The sequence below is a fragment of the Phascolarctos cinereus genome, unplaced genomic scaffold (assembly GCF_003287225.1).
Source record: "Phascolarctos cinereus isolate Bilbo 61053 unplaced genomic scaffold, phaCin_HiC Scaffold_9;HRSCAF=440, whole genome shotgun sequence".
Taxonomy (NCBI): Eukaryota; Metazoa; Chordata; class Mammalia; order Diprotodontia; family Phascolarctidae; genus Phascolarctos; species Phascolarctos cinereus.
In genome coordinates this window covers 94,018,752-94,039,151 of record NW_027556402.1, presented here as the reverse complement: position 1 = coordinate 94,039,151, position 20,400 = coordinate 94,018,752, and positions in this window count along the sequence as shown.

The window sequence follows — 20,400 nt, the reverse complement described above, 5'->3', positions numbered from 1 at the left end:
GGATACATTATTCTGTGAACTCCAAGACACAGAGAGTTTAAATTTAACAATTCCAATGACAAACAGAGAACTCTGTAATTATTAAGGAGAAAAGCCTCTAAATATAAAGGAAAATGAGTTTGAATTAGACTAGACTATTCTTGTCACTTACTAAAAAACTGAAGGAGGAATGTAGTATAGGACTACATTGTAGAAAGCACTATACCTAAAAGGGGTTGGAGGGGAGGAAGTAGAGAAAGAGTAATATTTGATTCATCCTAATCAAGTCAAGAATAACAATGCAGGGAGGAAAATAATTCCTCCTGTCTCTCAGGAAGAATGGATTAAACTATCCAATAAGAAAACAAAACAAAACAAAAATGGCAGATTGGACAAGAAAGCAAAACTCACAATCTGTTGTTTTTAAGGAATATGCCAATAAAACCAAGACATGCACAGAATAAAAATTAGTGAAAGGAACAAAACTTACCATGCATAGCATGAATCAAAAAAAAAATGTTGCAATCATGGTATCAAACAAAGCAAACAAAACAAAACATAGAAGACAAACATATAAATTGATAAGAAAAATACATTGTGCTGAAAGGGACTAGAGGCAGCAAATCAATATCAGTATTAAACTGTCATGGTCCAAATGCCTTACTATCTAAGCTCACATAGGAAAAATGAACTAAATTGCAAGTAGGCAAAGATAGTAATACAATTGTGACAGGAAATTTCAATATCCTGCTCCTAATGTTTTATATACATATATATACACACACACACACAGATATATAGATATAGATATAGATATATAGATATATGTGTATGTATATATGCACATATGTGTATATATGTTTATATGTATATATGTGCATATATGTGTATATATAGGTATATATATGCATGTGTGTGTGTATATATATATATATATATGTATATATATGATGGAATATATATATATATATACATATATATATATATATATATATGTATATATATGATGGAATATATGTTGTTTTTAAATCAATTTGCAGCTCTAAAGACCCTTATGTATGATTTAGTGCCACCATTTATATTTGAATTGAATATCAGAAGTATAGATTCATGGTATTGTGACTTTAGCAGTTCATATTCATGTTCTGCAATGACTGAAGACAAAATTCCAAATCTAGGACTCACCATGTTGCTTTAAAGTGTTGTAATATGCATTTGTAAAGTGAATATGCATCTCTACTGATGAAATAAAGGATCTTTGAAATACTTAAACACTCTGTTTCTTTAGGAGACAGATTCTCCTAAGTTAGTGTTTGGTGTTATGCCAGCAATTAGCTTGGCACATCATCTTTAAGTCTTATATATCTAACAAGTTAGAGGAATAGAAAGACATAAATAAGAAAAATTTCAATAAGTGAAATGAAAGATAATTGACTTAGGAAAGAGTGAAAACACAAGAAAAATTTGAGTATGTCAAGATATTTAGGAGTCACCTTGTTTTCCAGAGCAAGAGCCTAGCAAACAAGCTGTGACTTAAGGTTGGCATAAAAACATTCCTTTGCTCTCATCCTCTGGATGAACTGATGGTCCCTGCACTCAGGCAAGCAGCAACAGGCCTCACTGTTGTTGTTGTGCCTCACTACTGTTGCTATACTACATTGTTTGACACTTTGTCCAGCCACACGTATATAAATCACGATTTAGCCACACTAAAGAAGGCCCTCCTCACTAAAGGCAGGGATCTATCAGCACATGTGTCCTTGCTTGTAAGCTGTTTCCATCACTTTCAAATTGAACTTCTGTTTTATCTCTGACTCTCCTGTCTCTAGTCTGCTTTGTTTGGCTCCAGCCACCCACAGATTTGAGGTCAATTCCAGTCCAGTTGATAAGTCTAAAAGGAAAGAGGATGATAATCAAAATTAAGAAATTGTGATACTGGGCAGAGCCAAGATGGCCAATTAAAGGTAGGGAGTCACCTGAGCTCTCCCCTAGACCCCTCTAAATAACTTTTAAAATTACTCTAAACAAATTCTAGAGTAGTGGTAACCACAAAAAGATGGACTGAAACAAATTTTCAGTCCAAGGTGACTTGGAAGGTTAGCAGGAAAGGTTTGGGGCAACAAGGTGAGAGAGAAGTGTAGTCCAGTACAGGCTATGCCAGCACAGACCAGGACACAGAAACCTGCAGCAGGCCTTGTGGTGATAATCACTATCAGCAGTGGCAGTTTCTAGACCTTTCATCCTGCAGACACCAAAGACAACTTAGAAGGTTGGCAGGAAAGGTCTGTCACATCTGAGTGAGAGTGTAGTACAGTTATGAGCAGGCCTTGCTTGTATAGCCCTAGCCACAATAAACCAGGAAGAGGTTTTAGGAGTGACTGAATCAGCAGTGGCAGCAGCAGCTCTTCTGGAGTTCTCAGCCCACAGATGGTAAAGTGATTGAACAATTGGTTAAAAGGAGAATTGAGGGGTCTTTTTCCAAGCACTGAGGCAGGACTCTGTTGCTTTGCCTATACTTGGATCCAGTCTGCAGTCCTGGGTGGCAGTTCCAGGGTGAGGAGGAGCATTAGCTTAGCAGAACTTGTGGCAGCAGTGAGAAGGGACTTTCCTCACAGTTCCAGGACAGAAAAGAGTGCTAGTGATCTCTCACAGAGCAGAGCACAGTCCAGGAAAGTAGTAAGCACATCTCCTTAGATCATACCACCTTAGAAGAGCTGAAAATGTGCAGGTACCTAGAAGTATCTCTGAAAACGGTAGCACAAAATCCCTGAAGCTTGGGACAGTGTCCCATCTGCCCTGGAAGCAGAGCCTTACTTTAACAAACAGTTGAAAGTCAAATAATGGTTTGGGAAAATGAGCAAACAACAGGAAAAAAAAAAAAACCTCTGACTATAGAAAGTTATTATGGTGACAATGAAGATCAGAAAAAAACAACAAAGTCAAAGCTCCTACATCCAAAGCTTTCAAGAAAAATTTGAATTGATATCAGGGTATGGAAGAACTCAGAAAGGATTCTGAAAATCAAGTAAGGGAGATAGAGGGAAAATTGGGAAGAGAAAATTGGGAAGAGAAAATTGAGAAGAGTGATGCAAAAAATCATGAAAAACAAGTCAACAGCTTGGAAAAAGAGACAAAAAAATACTGAAGAAAATAACACCTTAAAAATAGACAAGTCCAAATGCTAAAAGAAAGCAAATGAGGAGGAGAATGTCTTAAAAACCAGAATTGGCCAAATGGGGGGAAAAAAGGTCCAAAAGCTCACTGAAGAAAATATTTCCTTAAAAATTAGAGTGGAGCAAATGAAAGCTAATGACTTCATAAGAAATCAATAAACAATATAATAAAACCAAAAGAATGAAAAATTAGAAGACAATGCAAAATATTTCATTTGGAAAAAAAAATGACCTGAAAAAACAGATCCAGGAAAGATCATTTTTAAATTATTGGAGTACCTGAAAGCCATGATCAAGAAAAAAAAACCTAGACATTATCTTTCAAGAAATTATCAAGGAAAACTCCCCTGATATTCTAGAACCAGAGGGTAAAATAAAAATGGAAAGAATTCACAGAACACTTCCTGAAAGAGATCCCAAAACAAAAACTGCCAGGAATAGTATAGCCAAATTCCAGAGTTCCAGGTCAAGAAGAAAATATTGCAAGCAGTGAGAAAGAAACAATTCAAGTACAGTGGAGCTATAGTCAGGATAACACATGAATTAGTAGCTTCTGCATTAAAGGATTGGAGAGTTTGGAACATGATATTCTGTAGGACAAAGGAACGAAGATTGCAACCAAGAATCACTTACCCAGCAAAACAGTATAATCTTTCATGGGGGGAAATGAATATTCAATGGTATAGAGGACTTTCAAGTATTCTTGATGAAAAGATGAGAGTATTTGTGTAGTTAGAAGGAGTATATATAGACAGAGGGCATAGGTGTGAATTGAATATGCATAACAAATAAAATTAAATGTTGAGAGAGAAATTTACTGGAAGAAAGGTAAAGGGAGAGACAGAATGGGGTAAATCATCTCATACAAAAGTGTCAAGAAAAATCTTGTGCAATGGAAGGGAAGAGGAAGAGGTGAGGGGGAGTTAGGGAACCTTAATCTCATCAGAATTGGCTCAGAAAGAACAGCAATTAGGTATAGAAATCTATCTTACCCTAGACGAAAGTAGAAGGGGAAGGGGACAAGAGAAAGGGAGATGATAGAAGGAGGGCAGATTGGCGGAGGGGGTAGTCAGAAACAAAACACTTTTGAGGAAAGACAGGGTGAAAGGAGAGATAGAGAGAATAGAATAAACAAGGTGGGTGAATAAGATGGAGGGAAATACAGTTCTTGTGCTTTTTCCCTTTTGTTCATATTCTTCCTTCACAATATGACAAATGTGGAAATGTGTCTAATAGGATTGTACAGGTATAGCCTATTTCTGGTTGCATGCTGTCTTTGGGAGGGCAGAGGGGAGAGAGGGAGAAAAAAATAGTGGGAACTCAAAATCTTATAAAAGTATATGTTGAAAAATATCTTTACATGAAATTGGAACAATTAAATACTATTAAATGGGGCAGAAAATAAATGATTTCATTTTCAATATTGACAATACACTTGTGTATGTTAGTGCTTTGTAACTATAAATCACATGATTTAACTGTTTCATTTCATCATTGTAAAAACCACAAAGCACCATGTAATATAGGAAAGAAGAATGTCTATAGAATCAGGGGACCTAATTTCAAATTTCCTTTACAATGTATCTGTTTCTTGTGTAAACTTAGTAAAGTTACTTAGCCAGAAGAGAACAAGATAGCCTTTCAATGATATCAGAGAAAGCTCATCTTTCCTTTAGAAAAAGAGAAGGATGAAAGGAAGGAAACTTCTTTTCATGTTTTTTTCTTTCTGTTTCCTTGTGTCTTTCTCTTTCTGTCTTTGTCTGTGTCTGTCAAACTTAATGAAGAGCCTTCACAAAGTAAACATGTTTTACAGAAGAGATAAATAAGTACCAAATCAATATTGCTTTCACTTAGAAGGAAAAGGAAGAGGAGAAAAGGGAGGATGAAGAGGAAGAGGAGGAAGAGGGGTGGGGAGACTAAGGGCTCATATGTCTTGGAAATACTACCTGGGTGTGAGTATCCTTGGGAAAACAAAGGACTTTATGCCTACGGCAGCTGAGAGTTCCCAAACTCAATTGGTCCACTAGCCTCAGCCTTATGGTAGCAAATAATAAATCAGTGCCACCAGGCCTGGCCCTTGAAAACCAAAACTTAATAATTAATTAGCCATAGGTACATTATGGATCCAATGTGACTTTTGAACCCCTTATGACTTCATATGGTGGGAGATTTAAAAGTACTTGAAGGACTATTGTTTGCAAGTAACATTAAATTTATTCTATTGAATTCCAGACACCAGAAAAACAAGGAAAAATGTGGGGAAATTTAAGGAAAGGAAGTTTTTATCTTTATATAAGTAAAAAAAAATTAAAGTTAGAGCCATCTGGAAAAAAAAACTGGCCTGACTCAGGAGGTAATTGTTCCAATTATTAATGATTTTCAAGAAGAAAAAGTTGATCCTGTATCCAATGGGTTTCCTCCTTCCTAAATCATTTTATTTTTCATGAAGTTCTTTATATATTTAATTCTTTAGATATCATATAATAAGAGGTATCACAGCTAATAAGTATCTTAGACAGATTTCTTTATAGATTTAAAACATATGTATTTTTTAAATTTTTAAATTTTATTTTTTAAATTTTCTCTCATTTCCCCATACAAGTCCTTTACAAGAGCTTTCTTCTCTCTCTCTCTCTCTCTTCTCTCTCTCTCTCTCTCTCTCTGTGTGTGTGTGTGTGTGTGTGTGTCTGTCTGTCTGTCTCTCTCTTTCTAAGTACAATTTAAAAAAAATAAAATTTACTTATTTTATATCTATGTTAGGTAATTGCTCAACTTGCAGTCCTAGACAGTGCAGGGAGAATCTAATATATCAGTGGATCTGCAAGACTGGAGGTGAAATAAAATAAATAGTGAGACTGAAATGAAAATAAATTTATTAGCTTGCTAAGGGAGCCTGAGTAGTAGCTCTGCTTATCTAGAATGTACTCTTGGACTTTGTCCACAGCCAATTAGAAGCATTCTGCAGCATTTAAATGGACTAGCAGGGTATTCTCCTGCTAAATTAGGAAAACTGATCATCTAACTTTCATTAATGGATGGCTCAATATTTTTTTCTATCACCTTCTTATTCAATGAGGCTGTGAGGGCTCACATCCAGGCTTGCAATTCCTGCATGTGGTCAGCTGAAATGTTCCTTCCAGAGCAAAGAGGAAAGTTGCTATTTTAGACATATGACTAAAATAGTATGTCTTGTCCCTGTACACCAGATGGCTGCCTCATTCCATACTTGTGGTCTTCCACCTAGATCCCTCTCTATCAGTTCTATGCAGTCAAGGCTGGTCAACTCTGAGTTTTGATGCACTTTAGTTATAATGATTGCATATATTGTTCTCTTGGTTCCATTTATGTACTTTATATCTGTACACATAATTTTCTAAGATTTTTTTTGTTCTCTATCTTATTTGTTTCTTGCATAACAATTATATTCAATTATACTACTATGCAACACTTTAATTAAAATCCTTGATTTTTCAGAAATGGAAAATGAAACTCAAAAAAGGAAAAGAGCACAGGGAGTCTGAGTAGAGATTTAGACCAAGATGTTTTGACTCCAAACTCAATTTTCATTTCACTAAATCACACTCCCTTGTAGAAGACCAGATTCTAGTTCTCTCAAGTACTAATCCATAGTCCTATATTTGCATTGCTAGTCTTTCTTCCAGAAGTCACTAGCTTGTAGTTTCTAATTAGATTAAAGCATTTTAAAGCTTTTCATGAAAATGAAGAACTGTAGCTTTTGTAGCCTTAATTTGAGTATAGCTAGAAAATAAGGTGGCATGAAAGAAGGATGGGTGACATTCTTTCTAACCACATAATCACAAAATTTGGAAACTGTAATGGATCATGATGGGGGGGAAACAAAAGGAATCTCTATTATACCATATCAGTAAGTTATTATACAGTCTATGTTAGATGAAGACAGGGACTCCACCACTTCTCAAAGCAGCCCATTCACTTTGGGGAAGGTTCTAATTGTTAGGATTTTTTTTCCTCACTGACATCAAGCCAAAATATCCCTGTTTACAACTTCCACATATTGCTCCTTGTTGGCTAGGTAGAAGTTATGTTAGAATGTGCATATTAATGAAGACAGTAATTGTGTTCATTGCTACTTATTTTCATTTTAGCCATTGTTTCAAATAACATGGTAAAATATTAAATTATCTAACATGAATTTTTTTCTTTTGACCTACTCTTTAAAGCAAAAACAGTAAACTATTAAAATATCTGACACATATCATTTATATGTTAGAAAATATTACTGTCTTAAAAATGATGAAAGTCTATTCTATAAAATAATCACTATCTGGATGCTCATTTATTAAACTGAAACTTCCCACACTTAGAAGGCTTTTAAAAAAATCCTCATGACTTGCAATAACCAATTTACTGCTTCTCAGTGATAAATGAATAATGGTCCTGAATGGATCCCCAATTATCTGTTCATCATGAGGCATATTTCTCACCAGGCTGCCATTTCCTTTGAATTCATTTTGGTAGGGATCTCCTAGAAAATATAAAGAGCCTAACAAACTTCACCTACCATATCAAATGACAATTACTGAACTTTCTCAAGTAAAATTCAACAATCACTTTGAATGCTTGCTAATTAGTGGCAGAGGGGATGGTCTAGGTATTTAATAACTTTCCTCACTCGGTGCAGCATAATTTCTGAGTTAACTGTCTGTGGTGAGGAATCCGTGATTAAGGGATCAGAGAATAATCAACAACAGTTGGCTATTTCCTTCTCTAGGGCAATTAAAGATTAGGAAGGTAGTGCTATAACATAGTGTTTTCCAAAGTGGAATCCACAAAACTATCCATTGGGGTATAAAAAAATATTTTAAGATCAATAATTATTATTATTTTAAAGTGAGAAGTCAAGTTTTAGTAAAACTTAATATTCACTCCCATAGGTCTCAATGAAATCCTGTAGATAATGTTATATTGAGAACAAAATGTTAATTGTACCATTAATAAATACTTATTTTTAAAATAAAATTTGCATTTGGTTCATCTTTATCTCATCTTTTCAATGATCTTTTCAATGCTTTTTCTGTATATTTGAGTGTTCATAAGATAGTACAGCAACACATGCATGTGATTTATAAATAAAAGGAAGCACAGAATCTTAGCTATACTCCGAAACTGTACACCTGAAATCTTTTAAAAACCTCAATTTGGAACTACACATATATCCTTAATAATTTTTTTTTTGGTTCAGGTAAGTCTAAGGGCAAGAAATTGCAATATACCTTAGATCACCAGCTTTACTTCCAACCAAGAATAACAGACAACCAAGACCAGATCTCTGTGACTATTGACTAGAGATGTACTCCAAGCTGAGATCCATTAACTCATTCATAAGTCTACCTCTAATCATAAAATTATCTAGTTTAAATAACAATATCTCATCTATGAGAATCACATGAGAGACATTGTCATATGCAAGCATCTAGTTATGTTGTTATAGAATTCCCATAATCCACTCATTTAATTGTACTGTCAAAGGAAGAGGAATTCACTCTAGTAGGACTTGTTCTTGATTTTTAAAAATGAGGTTTAATCACTGTTTCCCTTTCTAAACACTCCCAAAAAATCCATTTAATTATACGCTCTAGAATTTTCTCAGGAATAGAGGCAGCAATGATGAAAACAAAAAGAAAGCAGTCTGCAACATTAGAATCTAACCAGCAAAGAATTTTAAGGAACAAATCTAACCCCTTATTTTGAAGATGAATCCAAAGCAAGTTGTTTAAGGTCACACAGCTAGTAAGTAACTGAGCTGATTTTCAAACCCAGAACCTATGAATCTAAATCCAGAGCCTCTGCAGTACACCAAGCAGAAGCCTATATCATGTATGCTGTACATATAAGCAACAAAAGTATAATTGTGAGATTTCATTGATCATTTTGCATGAAACTCTCCCAATTAGGGGGAGAGAATAGACCTTGCTTAATCAATGAAGTTACTGTGAGAGCTTTAAAAAGGCATGACATTGTTCACTCTTTTTTTTCTCTTGTAGATTAAATCAAGCATTGATGCTGAATTTGGATATAAATTTATTGTGACTATGTAGTGGAGGGGTGCTCAAAAGAAAATCATTATTCCACAAGGTGACAGCTTTAAGAAGCTGTTTTGCTACTCTACAACAGAAGGAGGAAAACAGCTGCCAGCAGGGACAATCTCAATGTGCAGCTTCCATGACTACAGTAGGAAACATATATGGAGGTGAGGGGTATCCATGTTCCCATGGAATCTCCAAGAACTTCAGAGCTTGAGCTTATATATTATTTTAGGCAAAGAGCCAGTATAATACTGGTAGTGATGAGGTGTGGCCCAAGCCCAGGTCTTTACCCCTTGCCCCAAAGGAAATCTGGCTCCCATTTGTCTACAGGCCCCAGCCCCTCATTTCCCATTGAAAGACTTACCCTACCTTTTAATCTTATTCAGATTTGCTTTTGCCCCTTGTCTTAAAAAGAAATCTGGCTCCCATTTTAGGTTCCTTATCAACTCCCCTTGTCAACTCCCCTTATTTCCCTTTGAAAGCCTTATCTTCACCTTTTTGATCTCATTCAGATGTCTTTCAGTTCCTTCATTATCTATTCCCATTGTCTCTTCAATCTCTTAGACGTTCCAATCTGAATTCTCACCCAGACCCCTCTCCCAGACCATTTTCCCAGACCCTTCCCTGGTCACCCAAAGTCTCTTTAGCATATAAGATCTACCTTAGCACAATTCAGGGCTGAGAATCTCATGCCCGGTTGTTCTTATGGTGTCACCTGGCCTATGCAATTTATCACTAATAAACTTTTCCTCTGGCTGGAAGAAGATTTGAGTTGAATTGTTTCAGACAGGGCCCTGTGTTGCAATCTTGGGATTCCCAGCACCCCGAAACCTCTAGACCTCTTCATATGGTTCCCTGATGGGAAATAACTGCTAAATCTCAAACTCTTCTTCAGCCATGACTGATAAGCCTCCCCCTCCCCAATTCCTTTGTTGTCTTGTGGCTTGAAGGGGTATTTCCAAGCACCTAGCTAGGCTTGGCTTGGAAGTGTTTTCAGGCCTGACCTCTCAAGTTCCTCTAGATTAGACAGCTACAAATCTGTCTCAAAGTCCACCTGAGACTCTCAGGCTCTCGGTCAAGTTCCTCTGTTTGAGCACTTGGACCTGGGTATACCTTCCTTAGCATAGAGGACGGACTCCCTATCAGGAAACGTAGGTCCAATCCCTTCAGTTCTCTCAGCATTAGGGAATTGGGAAACTTTTGTATATTTTTTTCCTATTTTTCTTTTTTTCCCTTCCCCTAAGCCCACAATGGGTCAATCCTCTTTAATTCCCAAGAATTTGCCTTTGGGTTGTCTTTTACAAAACTGGAAAAATTTTAGCTTCTGTAAAGGACTTAAAAAGAAAAAGCTGGTGCATTTTTGCAACATCATTTGGCCTCAGTATCACCTGGAAAATTATGAGGCATGGCCCCCTTTTTGGGACATTACAGCTAAAGACCCTCTCAGAGTTAGAAAAATATTGTCAAAGAGAAAGAAAATGGGTGAAGATTTCTTACTTAATGGCTTTTGTTGAGCTTTCTAGAGACCCCATTCTCAGAAAGTATGGTAAGGTGCTCATAGCTAGAGCCACCCCACTAGCTGGGAGTGGGGATCAAATGGACCTTTTGGATGATCCTCTTCTTATGCCTCCTAGGGTTATGGCACCCCCCTCTTCCCAACCTCCATCGAGACCACCTCCCTAGCACCTATCTTAACCCCATTCTCCCCAGACCTCTCCTTCTGCTCCCCATCCTTCCCCAACCCTTCCCTCTGCTCCCCATTATCCCTTGACCCCTCTTACATTTCCCTCCTCTCTCCTGGCCCCCCTTGTTTCCCATGCCCCTTCCTCCTTGACCATCTCCTCTTTCCCTTGGTTTCCCTTCCCTTTTCCTCTGGTTCCCACATTTCCTCCCCAGGCCTCTGCTGTAGAGGCTACTTCTATTCAGGCCTTGAGCAAAGGCCTCACCCCAGCCTCTACTTCCTAAGAGACTCCATCAATAGGAGATACTTCTGTTATCTATAGGACCATTAACATGAAGGGGAATACCCTAAAATACATTTAAAAAGATATTGGAAAGAAGAGCAAGGAGGTATAAATGAAAAATATGGCATTCTTGCAAGAGGCTGAAAATGGAGGGCTGGACACATGCAAGCCAAAACATGGCTCACCAGTTTAAGATGAATGTTATGGAGAAATTGCATTGTCTTAGCTTACAATTTGCATAGACCAAAGTGGTGTAGGTAAGAATCTGTGCCCAAATATTGAGGGGAAATGGTTTTTAATGCTGTACTTGCTGTTATCGTCAACATACAAATCACTTTGAAAGAGTTAATTGATTTAGATTTTTTTTATGATGTAATTAATTACTCAAGGTTATCAGTGGGGGAAATCATACCAGAATGGGAACTCATGACAGTGCAAGATATCCCTGAAATCTTAGGAGTACCCTAGAATCCCAAGGGGGAAATTTCTCAATTTGCAGTAGTGAGGCTAGACACTTTATGTGTGAGAGCTCAACCACAAGAAATACTATAATAATCCCTTATTATTTTGCTGGAAATTTATTTTTATTTTTTTTAACCTAGGTACTGAGATTTTCTGGATTTTTGTTTGTTTGGTTGGTTGGTTGTCCCCTGTTTTCTGAATAATAATACTTAAATAGTATTTTCAATTTGAATAGTCCTAGCCAAGGACTGCTTCTTTAGTGTCTCTTATAGCCTCAGGCTTCAATTCTAAGACTCATTATTTTAAGTTGCTAAATTTGTTGATACTTTTACTAGCCTTGAATGAATTTAAATTGGAATAGTTCTTCCCCCAATCTCTGAGTCTTACAGTATACATATTATATGTTCTCAGTATTTCTGAGAGCAACTTTGAAGGGAAATTATCAACCTGTTTTTGTTTGTTTTTTTAAGATGGGAACACTGTTGGTATCTTTGTCCTTAGCATTTAAGAAGTTTTGCTTTGGTAGTTTTGTTTCAGAAGGGGATGTTACTTTCCCATTCTGGCAGAGACATTTTATTTATCTTTTTTCTCTTCCTTTTTACAATAAATAGATTTTTCTCTTGAGGTAGATAGTTTTCTTTCTTTCCTATGTGACTTCTGTTAAAAAAATGATTAGTCAGAAACCCAGGTTATACTAGTAATAACACTTTTAACAGTGACAAGGAAGGTTAAATTTTAAAGAAGAAATGAGGTAACATGCTGTTATTGTTTGTCCTTGATCCTTCCTACTCAGAGAGGACCAATGATATCACAATACTGGAGTAAAGTTATTACTATAGGCAGGGCACAAATACACCATTTGAAAATTTGGGATGTAATTGTCTCTAAATTTGTGCATCTTCCATTTCTTCTGTGCTATTGCAGTTCTTCTTTGCTCACAGAGCACAATACCTTCTTTCATGGGGGCACACCACGCTAGGTAATCCACAGCCAACATCCCACGTGCCACAATTCATACTAACAGTTCTTCAGAGACCTTGAGACCATCCTTGTACCACTTCTTCTAACTTTCATAGCATCACTTCCCTTGTGTGAGTTCTACATAAAGTAGTCTTTTAAGCAAACATATATTTGGCATTCTGGCTCCATTGGAATTGCAGTCTCTACAGTAGAGTTTGCATGCTTGGCAACTCAGCCCAAAAAAGGACCTTAGGGTGTGGTACCTACCTTATCTTGACAGTAATGTTCTGAATCTTCCTATTACAATTCAAATGGAAGCAGTTCAATTTTTGGCAAGGCTCTGATAGATTGTCCAGGATTCACAGGCGTACAACAATGAAGTCAGCACAATGGCTCTGTAGACCTTCTCTCCCACACTTCCCTTCAGAGCCTTCCAAACATTGAGCTAGCTATGGAAATGCATGTTTTAACTTCATAATAAATAACCAAACTTTTGGTTCTAAACCATCAAAAGTATATCAGAATTTCCAGGAAAAAAATATTTCTACCTTCTCTTCCTTCGTTAAACCTACTTTCTCCCTATAAACATAATACAACATAAGAAATGTAAACTATATTTGTGTTCTTTCTGAAATATATACATATGCATATATATATATATACACACATACACACACACACACACATATATATATATATATATATATGATTCAATTGGCAACAACTTGGTAGTATTTTTTTTTCATTGCAGTTACATGGATATGCTGACACATCACTGGTTAAGTAACATTTATTAGCCTAACCTGGAAGCCTAACCTAAGACTTTTATGGGGGAAGAAAGACATTCTGAACTCCAAATAGATGATTAGAAAGATAGCATGTAAAACACCACCATTGGTAATTTGGAGAATGTCCCAAAAGCTTTTAAGGAAAGAAGATGGGCTTCTTTAAACCAAGCAAACCTTGATTATAGCTCAGCTATGATCTGTCCTTGTTATGCAGAGGTGTCTATGTAGAGATGGTCTAAAAACACACAGAACTACACTATGAAACAAAGAATCAATAGTATCTTTTCTACCATATGTAGTGGTTACCCCACTTTCTCAGAACCAGGACTGCTACATTGTCCGTTAAGGGTTTAGGCTACTGTGAGGGATTGTGGTGTCTTATTTTCACTTTCACGGTACTGTGTTCCCTCTTTCCTTGACATTAACATAGTCAGTTGCATTTAACCAATTGATATCAGGTAACTTTTACCAAGGGATATTTGCTTCAGAGATATAATGATGATTAATGTACAAACATTTCCTCCCAAGACCATTGATGCATACTCTCCCTTACAACACCTCTGTCTCTGGGGAAGTTGGCTCATATTTTAGCTCAGTTTCTACATAATGTTGTTTCCACCACGTTCATGTCCAAAGGAGGCATTGCTGTTGGATGAGTCCTCATTTCAGCTGGGGTCCCTGAAAGTCATTCTCAAAGATCTCTCTGCTCCTCAGGGCATTGATACTTCTTTACTATGCCTGTGTTCCAAATACCAGATTCCTGTAACTCCCTCTTCTGGATAAGTTCAGAGACATCAATCCCTTCCCCTAAAATGGAAAAGTACAAATGGAAAGTCCAAGGATCAAGAACCATTTCTCAGGGGCTGTAAGGTTTCAAAAGGGAAAATCCCTAAGGCCTTCCCCTTTTCTGCCTAGTCTCTCTGAGATGCTGTGCACAAAGTAATCACCAAATGAAGTAAGAAATGGGGCAATAAGAAAGTAGCTGAAGCTATCAGGACTTTTTGAATGCTTCTAAAGTTATTTAGACAGTCTCTTTTTCATCATGTGGTTAGCTGTCTAGAGTCAGGCATGGAATGTTTACACATTTTGTATATGGTGGATGGATTCTGCTACATAGTATCCCTCTTCTACCAGAAGTAAATATCCTGTTACCCTACACATTGAAAGGTTTTGTCAGCCAAGGAAGATGATAGTGTTTATGCTTGTATAATATCCCCATTGCATATATGACTATAACCGTGTGTGTGTTTGTGTGTGTGTGTGTGTGTGTGTGTGTGTGTGTGTGTGTGTGTGTGTGTGTACCATGCCTATTATTTCATTGGTATAGGAAACTCCCACTGAGGAAGTGAGCTAGAGGACACAGTGGATAGAACCCTGAACAAGGAATCAAGAAGATTTGAGTTAAATCTGGCCTTAGGCACTTGTTAGCTATGTGACCCTTGGCAAATTTAACCTTTGCCTGCTTTAGTTTCCTCATCTGTAAAATGGGGATAATAATAGCATCTACCTCTTGGGGTCATCTAAAAAAGGGAAAAAATACATAATATTTATAAAATGAAGTGCCTGAACCATAGTAGGCACTTAAATGCTTGCTGTGATTAGGAAACTTCCTCTCCCAATGCAGATAAGCAATTGCCAGGGGACACTGAGAGGCAACACAGAAAGTATGTGTTAGAGGCAGGACTTAATCCCATATCTTCTTCCCTCCAAGGTCAGCTATCTTATGGACTCCAACATACCACCTCTTGTGTCAAATTATATCAAAAAAATGATATTAAGATAATATCTTTAAGAAAAAGAATCAGAGAATTCTGGGTAGATGGTGGAGTGGATCAGAAAATTCCAAGCTCTGTAGATTTTCCCCACAAATAAGACAGAAGAGTACTTCAGGGCAAATGTAGAGCTGCAAAATCAAGCAAGAGTGGGGTAGAACAGTGTTCCTCCTGGGACAACAGGAAGAAAAATCTCAGGACCTAGATTTGGTCCTTGTGAAGTATAAATACCTCCAAGCTAGTTCGCTGAAGCAGGAAGTAGCTAGCCCTGGGGCTAGCTGGTTTGGGAGTTAATCTCAGCCCTGGCCACAGGAATTTTCACTTCCTAGACAGTGTGGGGAGTTGGACTTTTGAGCAGGGAAGATTGAGGGAACTTCTGCAGATAAGGGATGCCAGCCCCAGTCATGCTGCCAAGATGTAGTCTTGGCCAAGAAGGAACACATCCTGTGAGAGCAGAAGCAGTTGGCAGGGGACACTGACTTACAGGAGGGCAGAATTCTTGGTTATGGTTCCAGACCAGAGAGGAGAACTGAGGGAGTATCTGAGGCCAGAGACACTATCCACCATACCCCAGGACTAGAGATGATTACAAGAAAAAAAATTGCTTTAAATATTTTTTTTAAATGAGCAGCAAAGGAGAAAGAACCCAACCATTGAAAGTTACTATGACAATAGAGAAGTACAGGGTTCATCTTCAGAGGATATTTAAGCACAAAAAAAAAGTCTCTACTACCCCAAAGAGTAATGTCAAATGGTCACCTGCCCAAAAAAGGATTTATTGAAGAACTTTAAAAATACCTTAAAAAATCAAGTAAGAGAGATTGAGGAAAAATTTTTTTAAAAATAAGAACAATCCAAGAAAAACAAGAAGATTATGAAAAGAAAGTCAACCAGCTAGAAAAGGAGATCCATAATCTTAAGGAAGGAAATGAGTCCTTGAAAATTAGAATTGGGCAAGAGGAAGCCAGTGAAGTTATAAGAGACCAAGAAATAACAAGGCAAATATGAAGAATGAAAAAATATAAGAGAAAGTGAAACATCTCATAAGAAAAACAAGTGATCTAGAGAACAGGTCAAGAAGAGAAAATATAAGAATTATCAGGCTACCTGAAAGCTATGATAAAAAAAAGAATCTTGATAAAATAATACAAGAAATAATTAAAGAAAATTATCCTGAAGCATTAGAACAAGAGGGGAAAGTAGAAATAGAAAACAACAACAAAAAAACTAACAAACAAACAAAAACCATCTGTTGATCACCACCTGAAAGAGGTCCTATGAGGAAAACCTACAGGAATATCATACCTAGATTCTGAAACCCCCAGCTCAAGGAGAAAATGTTACAAGCAACAAGAACAAAACATTTCAAATATGGTGAAGCCACAATTAGAATCACACAAGACCTAGCAATAGCTACACTACCACCAGTCCTGGAATACTATATATCAAAGCTCTAAAAAACTGGGTTTGTGTCCAAAAATATCATACCCAGCAATGCCAAGCATAATCCTGAATTTTTAAAAAGACTGGACATTCAATGAATTGTCATACTTTCAGGATTTTGTTGCAAAAGTCCTGAAATCAATAAAAAATTTTATGTACAAAATCCAAGAGAAATGTAAGGCAAACATTAAAGACAAGTTATGAGGACTCATTAAGGATAGACTATTTTTTATGAGAGGAAATATAAATTGTACGTCTAAGATTGTTATTAGTAATTGGATAGTTCCAAAGAAAGATTGTGGTGGAATTGAATATGAAGTGATACTAAAAAGTAAACCATATAGGAAATGATTAAAAGAGTAATTACCTTACACAAATGAGATGCAAGAGGAAGAACTGACATAGAGGAATTAGATGGGAGAAGAGTGCTGGCAGTTCTGGAAACCTACTCTCATCAGGAATGTGTTGAAGAGGAAATAATGCATATATATATATATATACATATATATATTATATATGTATATATATAATATATATATATATCTAGAATAGCATAAAGATTTTCTAAAGTCAGAAAGAAATAAAAGGCCTAGGGATAGTGAGGGGGGAGGGTATCAAAGAAGGATTTTAGAGTGGGAGAGAGGATACAGGGAGAATCTTTGGTGGCGGATGGTAGGTTAAGTAATAGGAGACAAAGTAGAGAGTAAAAGCAAAGTAGAGGCATTAGGATAGATGAGAAGTAGGAGATACACACAAACATAAAATATAGATCAGTAGTAGAATTTATTAAGGGGGGAAAAAGGCCAGGGTAGTAATCATGATCTCAGACAAAGTTAAAGCTAAAATAGATTTAATCAGGAGAGAAAAATAGGGAAAATATACTATATGTAAGCCATAGTAATCAATATTGTTTTAGACTAAATAGTATAATATAGAAAATGATGAGTTGTTGCACTTAGAAAAACAGAGAAAGATTTGGACCTCTGAATGAAGATGTTATCCACCCATAGAGAAACAGAAGACAAACAAGTATAGTATGGTCTAACATAGATGCGTATGAATGTACATGTCCATATGTGACTATGATTATAGATATCTAAATATATGAATGTATAAGTGTTTGTACGCAAGTATGTATGCATGTGTGTATGTGTTTAAACTTGTATATATGAATGCATGTATGTGTTTATATGTGTCTATATGTTTCACATATAGACACACACAAACATATGTGTGTACACACATCCACACTCACATCCACAAATATATCCCTGCTTAATAGTAGCCTTTTTAGGGGAGGGAGGGAGAAAGGGAGGGAAGAGATCAAAGTAAAAAGTACACAGTATAGAACAAAAGAAAACTTAACAAGGAAGCAAAGAAAAGACTGAGTTCAGAACGCAATGTGTAGTATTTATTAAACAGACTTTCTTAAAATGGAAATTTATTCCTGCATATTTTGAATCTTCTCTCACATTCCGCTATACACATGGCAATGATTTACTTTTTTCTTTTCTTATATTGTTTTTAAGTTTTAGTATTTAAATTTATGTGTTTATTTTTTCTTTCCTAATGGTGTATTTAAGTTTAAATTAAGTTAATAAATAAAAAAAATAGAATCAGAGAAAATCCCAATTAAATATTTGGAATTCTGAACCACAATTAGGAGCTTTGGTACCTGTGCACATTTAGTTAAATTGAGGAAAAATACTAGAGCTTCTCAACTGAAGACTCCAGATCTCATCTTAGTTGATAAGTAATTTCAGACATCCTGAATGGAAGGCTTTCCATGACACATTCAAGTTACAGAAAATTGTATGGCCCAGTAGGGTGTAGACAAGCCCAGAAAATGTATGGTCCAACCCTAGAATCCTCTGGTGTATCCAGTGTTGCCAAACCTTTAACCCCCTAATCCTTAACAGAAGGGAGTGTGGAAAAGCAGGAAGAAACCCTAAAATAAGGGTATCCCTGAAATAGTTCTTTGTGAATGGTAACCCATGCTGAGTGAGAGTAGGAGAGGTCATGACACACCCTGCAATGATAGTTATGAAGAAAAGAATCACATCAACTACAAGGGGAAAGGGTTTCTTATCCCAATGACAGCACCTTGAGATGAGTCTAAGTTGTATCATCCCAGTTACTCCTGACAGGGATTCTACTACATTTGGACTACTATATCCATACATTTACCCACGAGGAGGGAGAACTAGGATTATAATATCTGATATTTACTTTTCTATATATTGTTTACTTTTTACTGATTTTTTCCTTTATCATTACTATTGTTGTTGTTGTTTTAAGTGGACCCCATGTAGGAGGAGAAAGGATAGGGAAATGTAGTTGTAGTAAACAAAATATATCAACAAGAATATTTAAATTACAGTTGATATTTATTTTGCATTTTAGCATTTGCAAAGCACTTTACATATAGTATCTCATTTGATTTTTACAACAGCACTGTGATATAGGTGCTATGGATAAAAGCCTTAAATGTAGATGGTAAGACATAGGTTCAGACAGGGTAAGTGAATTGTCCATAGTTACACAGATTGCAAACACCATACTACGTATTGGAATCCACATCTCACTTTACTCCAAAGACAGTATTCTTTCTACTATGTAGCATTAATTCTTCCATATGATGTGCATCTGTTGGCAACGCTAAGTAAGGACCAGAAGGGAAATCAAAGCCCTTGATAACTCTGTTTAGGTTATAAGTATCAGGATTATTATTTCATCCTTACATATGTTCAATTCCCAGTGGAATTAATCTCAGTTATGCACTAATAGAGATAGCTGAACTGCAACAAAAGAAGGTATTGGAATTGATTAGATAAATCAAAGATAGATAAATAATGATAATAATCAGCAATTCTACCCCTCCCCTCTTCTTCCTCCCAGGGTATTTGTCTTTCTCACCCGTTCACTTTTTGAGGGGAGATCATTCCAATTGACGCACACTCATGCCCTCTGTATATGTAGATTCCTTCTAATCGTCCTAATAATGATAAAGTTCTTAGTAGTTACATGTATCATATTTTCACACAGAAATATAAACATTTTAATTGTATTGAGTGTCATATTATGTCTCATGTTTACCTTTTTCTGCTTCTCTTGAATCTTGTGTTTGAAGGTCAAATTTTCTAGCAGCTCTGGTTTCTTTGCAAGGAAGGCTTGAAATTCCTCTATTTCATTAAATATCCATAACCCACCCCCCGGGGGGGATTATACTGTTTTACTGGTTAGGTTATTCTTGGTTGTAATCCTAGCTCCTTTGTGTTTTGGAATTCTAAGCCCTCTACTTCTTTAACATAGTAGGTGCTAAAGTACTCTTTTTCCCCATAGAACATTTTGACAGTCATCCTTCTCCCTTCCCCGTGGATTTGTAATTACCATTTGATCACTCAGATTCATTGCATCTTCCGTACATTATGGATCCCAAAAAGGCACTGAGAATCTTGACACAAACTTGGATAAGATCAATAAAGATATATTCATTGGGTGTGGGGGGATGGGCTGAGGACATAAAATATTGATTGCAATAAACTTATTCACACAATGGAAAAGGGTACTTCTACTATCTGTGTGTATGCATGTATGTATATGTATGTGTTTTCATATGTGTATATGCATGTATATATATATGAGTGTGTATATGTGTGTATATGTTTATGTTTATGTACATACATATGTATACGATCTGCAATAATTGTGGTACTGCATCAATCATTTGTAGCACACAGATTGCCATATATTAGCATTTCTGATATTGAACATGCATCTAAATCCATTAC